We start from the raw sequence: 12,678 nt of genomic DNA on the forward strand, positions 1-12,678 counted from the left end.
AAAGCCTTGAATTGGCACTGTATGTCTTGTGCGAATGCAGTCAATGGGATACCTCTCTCCCTGTCTGCGGCAAACCAAAATTCGGCCATTATTTTCAAACAAACAGAACCTGGATTAGTCCAAAAACACTATTTTCTGCCATTCCTTATTGTAATCACAAAGACACACACACAAGATGCTGTCAGTTGTGTACATTGTTTTATTTACAAATTATATACATATTATACACCCACATTGATGAACCTCCATCTTGAACTAAATCGAAGAAGAAGATTTTTTAAAATATTTTTTTACAATTTGCTTTACGTCACACCGGCACAAATAGGTCTTATGGCGACAATGGGATAGGAAAGGTCTAGGAGTGGGAAGGAAGCAGCTGTGGCCTTAATTAAGGTACAGCCCCAGCATTTGCCTGGTGTGAAAATGAGAAACCATGGAAAACCATCTTCAGGGCTGCCGACAGTGGGGCCCGAACCCACTATCTCCCGGATACAAGCTCACAGCTGCGGACCCCTAACCGCACGGCCAACTCACCCAGTAGAAAAGAGAAGAAGAAGAAGCCTGCCACATCAGAATGTCAACCAACTACCAACACAACAAAATAACTGCATGAGTTCACACACTTACTAAACAACTCTCACTAACTATTTAACTAAACTCCACTACCCAAGACTGGCTCTTTATATACCTTGCCTGGCCAGGCTTCTAGAAAAGTATGACACGACATGTTTTCTCGTATCTCTCGAGTCTCCAGTAACCTTCGTTCAAATGCATAGAACATTCTATAAAACTCTGGTGACAAAAGTTGCATTGTTCTGGACTATTACCCTGTGTTGCACAACATCACATTGGATTTAAACATCATACTACATACCTGCCAACTTTCGTGATTTAGGCGGGAGACTCCCGATTTTCGACAGTTTTCCCGCCTCCCAATTATTCTATTAATTCTCCCAATTTTAGCTTATTTTTTGGTGAACTTCAAACATTTGTTTTCAAATCCCGCCACTTTAGCTTTTTTACGCCAGTTGCCAGAAGTCCTTCGCACACTGGCCGCTTTCAAATGAAATATCTACGTTTATTAATGCGAGAAATGTGAGCAAATGTGCGATGTTTCTTGAAACCTGTATATCGCAACACGTATATCGATCGTCAATCTCTCGTTCTCGCATGCTATGTTCGTGTTTGTTCTCATCAGTCTAGTCGATTCTAGAGACTAGTCGCTAGATATGGAGTCTTTTTTAGTAATTAAGTGACAGAATTTCAATGAAAATGACTAGTGACTTTCTAGAGATTTTAGGAGCCATTTGGAGACAATTTTGACTAATTTTAATTTCTCAATATAAATAAAATAAGAGTGTCTGTACATTGCTCAGAATTTAAAAAGAATGATATTTTTCTACCAGTCATGACCACAGTAACAAGGAGAAATGCACGTTTAATTTATTGTTCTGTCTGTCTGTCTGTCTGTCTGTCTGTCTGTCTGTCTGTCTGTCTGTCTGTCTGTCTGTCTGTCTGTCTGTCTGTCTGTCTGTCTGTCTGTCTGTCTGTCTGTCTGTCTGTCTGTCTGTCTGTCTGTCTGTCTGTCTGTCTGTCTGTCTGTCTGTCTGTCTGTCTGTCTGTCTGTCTGTCTGTCTGTCTGTTGCAACGCTCCTACATATAGGATGAATAAATGACAATGTCATAGGGGTGTGCACAAACAAGATAAATATCAAAAGAGCAAAAATACCAGATAACCAAGATAAACACATCAAGGATACGGAATAGAGGAAGCAGGGAAGGGAGCTGGTACCTATCCATATAACGGAGAGAGGATGGGATCCAGGTAGTTGAGTAGCAAACACACCAAGAAAATGACACCAAGGTTTTCAAAATTTAAAGTAAAATATAATAAATAAATCTTTCAACACTACACTTCAAAGGCTTTAAATAAAATTTAAATAACTTGAAACGAATAGATAATCAATAAGGATAACATTAAAGAGTAAAAGGAAAATTTAGTAAATAAATGAATTAGAGAAAATAGGGAAAAACAATTCATTGTCAAATAAAGGTACCATACTTCCCCCCCCCCCCCCAAAAAAAAATATATATACACATATAGGGGCCATACACTGATGCATCAGTAGAACTATATAATTACCATGGTAAGCACATTTTTGGAGACAATTAAAATTAAATGAAACATTAACTTTTAAGCACCCAGTCGAAGTAAATGGGCCACCACAAATCCAGACATGAAGGACACACCACCGTACATGACCAATAAATCAGCCCACAATTACTGACATAATGTCGCAACAACAAACTCGCACCGCGATTTAAAAAAAAAAAAATTTGCCCAAGATCAAAATAATTTACAATCTCAACACCATGGATAACCAGCCCAATAATAACGCCACAGAAACATCTCTAAAATAGCACGAGCAGATCACTTCACATAACCCAAAACACAAAAGCAAACCAACAGTATCAGAAGAAAACAGATTCATAGTAGTATTCACGGGGCAGAACACACGATACAGTCATCGTGGCAGAGACAATACACATTCTCTCGCCAATAATTAAATTACGTAACTGTCAAGCACGAAAAGATAAAGACAACAATTCCCAAACCAAAGATAAGATAAGGCACCATATCCTTCACTCCAGGGCTGTCCAACCCTCGACTTACAGACGTTACTTGTATTGTTGAAAGTGAGATAACATTAATGCGATATTACACCAACAATATAGTATTATCATTTTAAAAGCCCCCAAAGGGGAAAGGAAATAACCTGACCAAACTCAAATAAAATATTCCCTAAGAAATGAAAGTATTAACCATCTTATAAAAATATTACTACTAATAATAATAATGTTAATAGAATTTTAAAGAAAATTATAGAGACAAGTGTAAGTGCAGTGTTAGGTCAATTATGGGCACACGATAGCCAAAACATGCGACAAGAGCACACAATTCCCCAAGGAGAGAAACAGAAACATGAATATGAGCACACAATACATCACGAAAGAAGAGACAAATATACCAAATTACAAGGAAAAATGGCACACGCATAAGGTTATAGCATAGAAAATAACAGGAAATACACCAGAAAAATAAGCAAGGGGCGAAGAGAATGACCAAAATAAACAAACGGACACGGAAAAATTTCAAATATTATCTCAGCACAATAATGGTCATTCGTTACCTGTCACACGCACACTTATAGCAGAACACGGCATCACCAAACTTAGATATCCACTACATCAATATACCACACCAAACTGAATATAATACATACACCGTAAGGTAATTTCATTAGAAATAATACATTAAACCTTTTTACAAGTAGGCCTTATGCTAAGATAACTCACCTCGTAATTTGACTTTAACACTATCACTTCACCAGAATTAAATAAAATTGCCTGCTTAACTACATCTTTATACAGAATGAACACACGTATTATACAAAAAGCAAAAAGATAATTAAACTCCCATCACTAGATGTGGTGATTTTTTCCTGGTTATCACCCAATACCAGTTCGGGAACTCATAGTTTTTGTAACGGTCGTGGCAGCCATCTTTTCCAACGACTTGTCTGCAAGACTTCCTGCGCAGAATGCGGCGCTTCCAAGTTCCCCGCTTGGAGCGACACAGAATGGAACTGATACGTGCCCTGGTGGGCAACTGTCACAATACACACTTTAGTACCCAACGTGATCTCATAGATGGCATAGAAGTCCATGCAGCTGCCTACAGTGCAATTATATTTAGTAGGTCAAGTGTCCAAGGTGCTAAGGCAGATATAATCAGAGTCCACGAAATACAAAGTTTTTATTAAATTAATACTTCAAATATAGTAGAGTTCCAGCCTCATGACTGCCAATTATGCTTGCCATCGTGTTATCCTTAGCTGCCTTCTTTGCTAGATTCAATTTCCTAGTAAGTTCCTTCAATTTCTCCTTACTTCCACAACCATTTCTAACTCTATTTTTTCCAGATCTGCACCTCCTCCTTAGTCTCCTTATTTCTCTATTATAATAAGGTGGCTCTTTACCATTTCTTACCACCTTTAAAGGTACAAACCTGTTTTCACATTCCTCAACAATAACTTTACACCCATCCCAGAGTCTGTTTACATTTTAATTTACCGTTTTCCACCGATCATAATTACATTTTTTAAACTGCCTCATGCCTGCTTTATCAGCCGTATGGTACTGCCTAATAGTCCTACTTTTAAGACCTCCCTTCCTTTCTAACACATTTATTTTTAACTACGACAAAAACAGCTTCATGATCACTAATGCCATCTGTTACTTCCGTTTCTCTATAGAGCTCATCTGGTTTTACCAGCACCACGTCCAGGATATTTTTCCCTCTAGTTGGTTCCATCACTTTCTGAATCAGCTGTCCTTCCCATATTAACTTATTTGCCATTTGTTGGTCATGCTTCCTGTCGTTCGTATTTCCTTCCCATTTGACATTTGGTAAATTCAGATCCCCAGCTACAATCACATTCCTTTCCATGTCGTTTCCCACATAGCTGATTATCTTATCAAATAATTCTGAATCCGTGTCAGCGCTACCTTTTCCCGGTCTGTACACTCCAAAGACATCAAGTTGCCTATTATCTAGAATTTCATGTTTCTCATCTTTAACTTTTTCGTAGCTTACAAATTCTTTTTTCACCAGAATGAATACTCCCCCTCCTACCATTCCTATCCTATCTCTGCGATACACTCTCCAGTTACAAGTAACTAATCTCATTTTGTTCCGTATTGAAGATCCAAAAAGTAAAATTATTTCTTGAACAAAATTACTGTGTCCACCTATTCAATACAATTCTATTAGTAGTGATTGCAATCTACATGAAATATAAACACTAGTTAGGGACATGTTTCACCCTAGTTTTGGGCATCTTCAGCCTAATATTAATCTTAAGGTCAAGTCTTTACTGTATTAACATTGGAACGTAATACTAAACATAAAATAACATCAAATACTAAATACAATGGTCTTATGCTTATTACATATTTACATAGTTTACAATATGTACATTAATTAAATGCTAGAATTTGTGAACAAGGAAGTAATAAAATATTTTATTTTACAATGACTAGAAAAAGTCTGAGATGTCTGGATGAAAGTTACTAAAATATTTTATTTTATAATGACTAGAAAATGTCTGAGACGTCTGGATGAAAGTTATGCAAATATGTAGGTATTGGCTACAGGTTGATCACAGCGTGAATTGGGGCTTCTCCAACTTATGGATGAACATTAGGTTGAAGGTTTTACAGCTGGTTCGTTCAAAGGTGGTTATTGTCATTATCATAAGTATATTGTTGCAAAACCAGAACTGTGGTTAAAATCGATCATGTTGGATTTGAATATTCCTTTAGTTAGAAGCATGTTTGGATGGTAATGTTTAATAGGTTAAAGCATGTATGTTGGAAACATTTCTTGGAATTGTTCATTGGTGCTCATCTGATAAAAAAAATTTTTGAATATTGTGCCATTCTTGTCGATTAATACTCCCATTGGTGCATTGTTCAACCCTGGGAGGAATTATGAGATGTCTGTAACTGAATAAGAGAAATTTTTTTTTTTGCTAGTTGCTTTACGTCGCACCGACACAGGTAGGTCTTATGGCGACGATGGGACAGGAAAGGGCCAGGAGTGGGAAGGAAGCGGCCGTGGCCTTAATATAAGAGAGAAAGAAAAAAAAAAGGGGGAATTTAGAATGTGAATGTAAAGCCCAATATAATCATAATTGTAAAGTGAAAGTGTTTACCACATAAAAGTGGAGAGACTTACTTAACTTGTCGATGTTAGCTGGGAACATTTGTTCCAGTTGCGTCTGAACGACTAACCTTACTACTCCTCGTGAAGTATTGATGCGGTAACGGAGGGGCGGAGCGTAGAGGGGAAGGGGGAGTGAGTTTCAATTTGTGCATCTCTGTTGTTGCTTGAGAGGCGTTACTCGAATTGGATTGGGCGGGCCCAGCATTAGACGTGACAATTGGAGTGTACGCGTGCTGTGATTTAAATAAACTGGGTTAATCCAGGCCGTAAATTGGAATAAAGTCCCCAGTTTATTTAAATCACAGCACGCATGCGCTCCAATTCCCATGCCTAATGCTGGGCCCGCCCAGTCCAATTTGAATAACACCTCTCAAGCAACAACAGAGATGCACAAATTGAAACTCACTCCCCCTTCCCCTCTACGCTCCGCCCCTCCGTTACCGCATCAATACTTCACTAGGAGTAGTAAGGTTAGTCGTTCAGACGCAACCAGAACAAATGTTCCCAGCTAACATCGACAAGTTAAGTAAGTCTCTCCACTTTTATGTGGTAAACACTTTCACTTTACAATTATGATTATATTGGGCTTTACATTCACATTCTAAATTCCTTTTTTTCTCTTATTCAGTTACAGACATCTCATAAATCAAAATATCTTTATTTGCAATGAGGTGTCTACCTCGGTGGCAAATGGTACACTAAAATACATTATTGTCAAGCACTAAATATTAAATTAACAAGAGAAGAAAATTTTTCCTATAATACAATATTATACAATTTACGCTAACAATGTTTTCTATTAAACACACAGCTCATCCTTAATAAATTTATATTGTTTACAAAAGTCTACTTATAATATCTTCTGTACTACTTACAAATATAGTCAACTGATATACAGTATGTGGAATTACTTCAAATGATACTATACAACTGGTATAAGATTAATATTTACATTGCATTTATTTATTTACTTTTTTTTTTTTTACCCGTTCTGGATCCTAAGTAGCATAACGACCTGCTGCGTCTTAACCAGAGCCCCTTTTGCCACCACTTTTCAGAGTTCCTCCCAGGGTTGAACAATGCACCAATGGGAATGTTAATCGACAAGAATGGCACAATATTCAAAAAAAATTTTATCAGATGAGCACCAATGAACAATTCCAACAAATGTTTCCAACATACATGCTTTAACCTATTAAACATTACCATCCAAACATGCTTCTTTCTAAAGGAATATTCAAATCCAACATGATCGATTTTAACCACAGTTCCGGTTTTGCAACAATATACTTATGATAACGACAATAACCACCTTTGAACGAACCAGCTGTAAAACCTTCAACCTAATGTTCATCCATAAGTTGGAGAAGCCCCAATTCATGCTGTGATCAACCTGTAGCCAATACCTACATATTTGCATAACTTTCATCCAGACGTCTCAGACATTTTCTAGTCATTATAAAATAAAATATTTTAGTAACTTCCATCCAGACGTCTCGGACTTTTTCTAGTCATTGTAAAATAAAATATTTTATTACTTCCTTGTTCACAAATTCTGGCATTTAATAAATGTACATATTGTAAACTAGGTAAATATGTTGTAAGCATAAGACCATTGTACTTAGTATTTGATATTATTTTAAGTTTAGTATTAAGTTCCAATGTTAATAGAGTTAAGACTTGACCTTAAGATTAATATTAGGCTGAAGATGCCAAAACTAGGGCGAAACATGTCCCTAACTAGTGTCTATATTTCATGTAGATTGTAATCACTACTAAATATAAAATTGTATTGAATAGGTGAACACAGTAATTTAATTCAAGAAATAATTTTACACTCTCCAGTTCCGTGAGAAAATTTCTGCATCCATTATATCATTTCTCAGCCATGATACAACTCCTATTACAATATCTGGTAAATATATATTAAATTACTTAATTCTATTCCTTTCTTTACAAAACTTCTACAGTTCAACACTAACATTTTTATGTCATCCCTACTTGACTTCCAGATCTCTGTACCCTTATCACCACTCCCTAGACAACCCCGTTTCCCTGAATGTACCTCCCTATTATTCTTCCAAACAAATTTCCACTGTGGTTTAAGTGAAGGCCATCTAAGCGCAGATCCCTATCTCCTACCCACTCATTCGGATCTAGAAATTTCACTCCCAGTTTCCCACATACCCACTCCATAGTCTCATTTAAATCCCCAATCACCCTCCAGTCAGTATCCCTCCTACACAGAATTCCACTCATAACAATCTCCGCTTCTTTAAACTTCACCCATGCTGCATTTACCAGATCCCACACATCCCCAATTATGTTGGTACTTATATCAGCTTGCCTTATGTTGTTGGTACAAACATGAAACACTACCACCTTCTCCTTCTCCTCCTCTCTCTCTTCTACTTTCCTGCCTCAACCTAATTCCTGGATAACACCCTACCCTGGTTCCCTTTCCTCCACACACTTTCCCCACATGTCTAATGATGGAATCCCCCATGACCAGAGCCTCAACCCTACCCACCTCATTTGATCCCCTCCCCTCCTGGTCAGCCCTATCTTTCCTGATAGCTGCAGAAGCTACTTCCTCCTCCCTTTTCTCCTTCCCTTTCTTATACTACTGGTACGTAACACACTGGATCATCATAGTATTCCAGCTATTCGATCCCTACTCTGAGGCAGTGATTGGAATTAGTAGTGTGCACACTTAAATGGAATAACCACAAATCTACTACGCTGGTGTAGCAGGGGGAGAGGTGATACTTCCACGTAGCGCGTTCCAGGTGGCGGATAGGGGGGCTTCTGACCGGCTTGCCGGCGGACTTGTGCAAATTAAAATAGTTCTCACGGATCAAACACGCACCCCCCTGTGGGTGGGGGACATAGGCGACGAATACACCCACGGTATCCCCTGCCTGTTGTAAGAGGCTACTAAAAGGGGCGACCTAGGAATGTTTGAATTGGAACCATGATACTACTAATTAGTACCAACACGCGGAGAACTCCATGGGTCACTTTTACTTGCGCGTAGTACCACTATGTTAGGTACACAATAGGTTTGTGATTGGTAGCGACAGTGTATCAATCAGAGTGAGTTTTACAGTACCTGTGATTAGTACCACTCTGAGTGACACCATGGGTCTGCCTTGCCTATGATTAGTACCCAGTATGTGAGGAACACCACAGGATAGTACGAGTCCCTGTGATTAGTACACCTATGTGAGGAACGCCATAGGTTTCCGTTGCCTATAAATGGCGCCGTACTGTGAGTAACACCATAGGTCTGTGTTACATGTACGCATTACATTACCTGTGAGCAGTGTTGCCAACTTATATTTTCAAGATCCGCTAAATACTACTAAAAATCCGCTAAAATTCCGCCAAGAAATCCAATCTAAAATAATGAGCAATACAAATGAGTAATAATAATAATAATAATAATAATAATAATAATAATAATAATAATAAAATAATAACAATAATAATAAAAAGTAAATGTCTGCACTCATCTGTTCTGTGAGTTTCACTGGGATTAACACCCCTACCGGCGAGCTAAAACTTGTAGGCGTTTTACTGCCTGGTACAAACTAGGTGAACCCCCTACCTCAAGGACCACACACAGAACAGGCCAGTTCGTTAAACGGTCTTCCTTCATAGCATAAAATATAAATACTACTCTCACACAGTTTCATTATCTGTCGTCATTCGTCAACTAAGAGATAAGTACCTTTTCCCCACGCATTACAAATTTATGATACCATGATCTCATGACATCAAATCCAAATAACATGTTTTCCTCATGTGACTGCTAGCTCCTGACAAGGAATACGTAGTAGCTCGGAGACAGACTGGAGTACAAATTTTAAAAAGTGTAAAATGGATAAAACACTAAATTCCGCTATAATAAAACTAGAATTCCACCAAAAAAAGTCTGCTGTCCGCTAAATTATATATTTCTCCGCCAACAGTCTTCTAATTCCTCCAAATTTAGCGGAAAATCCGCTAAGTTGGCAACACTGCCTGTGAGTAGTACCATAATGTGTGGAATACCACGAGTCTACGCTACTTTTGATTAGTACCCAACATGACAAATGCCATGGTTCTACTTTCCTAGCAATAAGTACCATTTTGAGGGGCCAATGATCTGGATTTTGGACCCATTTAGACTACAACAATTATCGATTTAAGATTGTGCTCTAGAAGCAGTCCCTTGGTCAGTAAAACTATTGATGAACGCTAGTTTCTGGGAATGTGGGACATTGCAGGTCGAATACCCTGGTTGTTTAAAATTTATATCATTCATTCTTCGTCATCACATTTTGAATTCTGGTCAGTGCATGATTGTGGACTTTGAAATTGTACAATTTGTACCATTAGGGGCCGATGACCTAGATGTTATGTCCCTTTAAACAATATGCATCACTTTAAATGGAATAATGACACAAGAGTGTTCGCGGCTGTCTGTGGCGTGGTCATTCTAGCTCTGGAACTTTGAACTGTTAGATCGACACTGTAGTACTTTTCTTTAAAAGTGAGAAAACATGCTGTTTTTCATTTTATCTAATATTTCGTATGACAGCATTACTTTTAATCGTGACATTCGTACTGTCATTGTAATAACCTTTGTTGACTTCAGTTGGGAAAACTATAAGGACAGTCCTTCTGAGAATTCCCTAGCGAAGCACGGGTACAACAGCTAGTTATTTGAAACAAAGAGCATTGTGCTTCGCATAATCGCACGGGTGCTTGATGCAATATATTAATATATGCATTTGCTAAGTAATGGCGTTTAAGTGCATGACCAATTCACACGTGTGAAGCATGAGTTCATACTATTTTCGGAAGGCTTATCAGAGACCGATCATCGCACTCACATGCTTCCTGTGTGTTAATAGAGATGTGTAATTTTAGCCTTGTAGCCTCGTTATTGCAACAGTCGGGCTTTGAGACAGTAAGTGTTATAAATATAATATCATAGTACTGTATTGCGCAAGACATGTAGAATAAGCATTTTTTACCAATTGTATCTCCTGATTTCTCCTGATTTTTCCTGATTTTCATATCAAAATCTCCTGATTTTTGGTTTTCTAAAGTTGGCAGGTATGATACTAGCTGATGTACCCGTGCTTTGCAACGGAATTCTCAGAAAGACTGTGGTTTTCCTAACTGAAGTCAACTTAGGCCATTACAACAACTTCAGTAGGAATGTAGTAATTAAAAGTAATAAACCCGGAAACAAAACCCCATGGCACTACAGCCCTTGAAGGGCCTTGGCCTACCAAGCGACTGCTGCTCAGCCCGAACGCCTGCAGATTACGAGGTGTCATGTGATCAGCATGACTAATCCTCTCGGCCGTTATTCTTGGCTTTCTAGACCAGGTCCGCTATCTCACCGTCAGATAGCTCCTCAATTCTAATCACGTAGGCTGGGTGAACCTCGAACCAGCCCTCAGGTCCAGGTAAAAGTCCCTGACCTGGCCGGGAATCGAACCCGGGGCCTCCAGGTAAGAGGCAGGCACGCTACACCTACACTGCGGGGCCGGCAATTAAAAGTAATGCTATCATACAAAATACTCATTCAAATGAAAAACCGCACATTTTCTCACTTTAACAAACAATACTACGGTGCCGATCTAACAGTCCAAAGTTTCAGTACTTGAATGACCAGGCCGCAGGTAGCCATGAGCACTCCACTGCCATTATTCTATTAACTGCTCATTGTCAAAATTGAGAAATCACTTACATAATCTCCAAATTTGTCTATTACTTTCCTGTGATTACTTGTAATATAACCTGTGTATATATCTGTACATATTTTTCTACTTATACTCCATTGAACTTTCTTTTTGGTGTGTTTTGTTTTGTTTATTCTTCTCTACTGTTATGTAAAATGGTATTACCGTTAATAAAGTATTAACCAATAAATGTGCACACTGCTCATTGCAATCAGCACCTCAGAGTAGGGATTGAATAGCTCGAATGCTATGATGAACCAGTGTGTTACGTACCAGTAATATCAGAAAATTTATGAACCAGGGGAACGGCATGCTAAAGAAGAAAGTTGTCCAACTCCTCATCTACTTCCCGCCAATATTCAGGCAGGCTATTATACTCAGCACGACCAGGAGAGTTGGCCGTGCGGCTAGGGGCGTACAGCTGTGAGCTTGCATCCGGGAGGTAGTGGATTCGAAACCCCCTGTCGACAGCCCTGAAGATGTTTTTCTGTGGTCTCCCATTTTCATACCAGGCAAATGCTGTGGCTGTACCGTAATTAAGGCCAGGGCCGCTTCCTTTCCTCTCCTAGCCCTTTTCCTATCCCATCATCGCCATAATGTCGGTGCGACGTAAAGCAAATTTTTAAAAAACTCTGTATACAGCAGTAATCCCATGGTCAGTGTAATGTTATTGTTGCAACTCATTTCCGATAGACAGATGTAATAGACATCATAGACAGATGTTATGAGATTTCTGTATTGTAGGCCTTCACATTTAGTTTTCTTTCGACTCTGTGATATTAGGGCATCTTACAAAATTATGTATAGCATAGACTGTAGTTCCTTATTACCCGACTTTGCATACCAATTTTCATTAAATTCTGTTCACCCATTTTCTCTTGACTCGGCGCTGATATGGACTTAGCAACAAAAATAAAAATTCATAGCCGGTACGGTAAAATTGTATAAGACATAAATGATCAGAAATTTAATACTATATGACTTTAGTTACGTAGTATTTGTCGATAGGAGCACTAATAACACAACTATTTGAGAATTAAATTTTAGGCCTTCCCCTAAACTACCATTTCACTCAGCGTGAATAAAATTATTTATGACCTAGATTATAGCAACATATTCCCCGACTTTGCATGCCAATTTTCATGAAGA

The 12,678-nt window shown here is 38.4% G+C and overlaps 1 protein-coding gene across 1 annotated transcript in view; it reads left to right on the forward strand.

Annotated features, from left to right (window-relative positions):
- The window catches only part of Pbgs (Porphobilinogen synthase), a 146,366-nt gene that overhangs the window by 85,667 nt on the left and 48,021 nt on the right, over positions 1 to 12,678 (forward strand). The window lies entirely within an intron of this gene.

The sequence above is a fragment of the Anabrus simplex genome, chromosome 1, assembly GCF_040414725.1.
Source record: "Anabrus simplex isolate iqAnaSimp1 chromosome 1, ASM4041472v1, whole genome shotgun sequence".
Classification (NCBI taxonomy): Eukaryota; Metazoa; Arthropoda; class Insecta; order Orthoptera; family Tettigoniidae; genus Anabrus; species Anabrus simplex.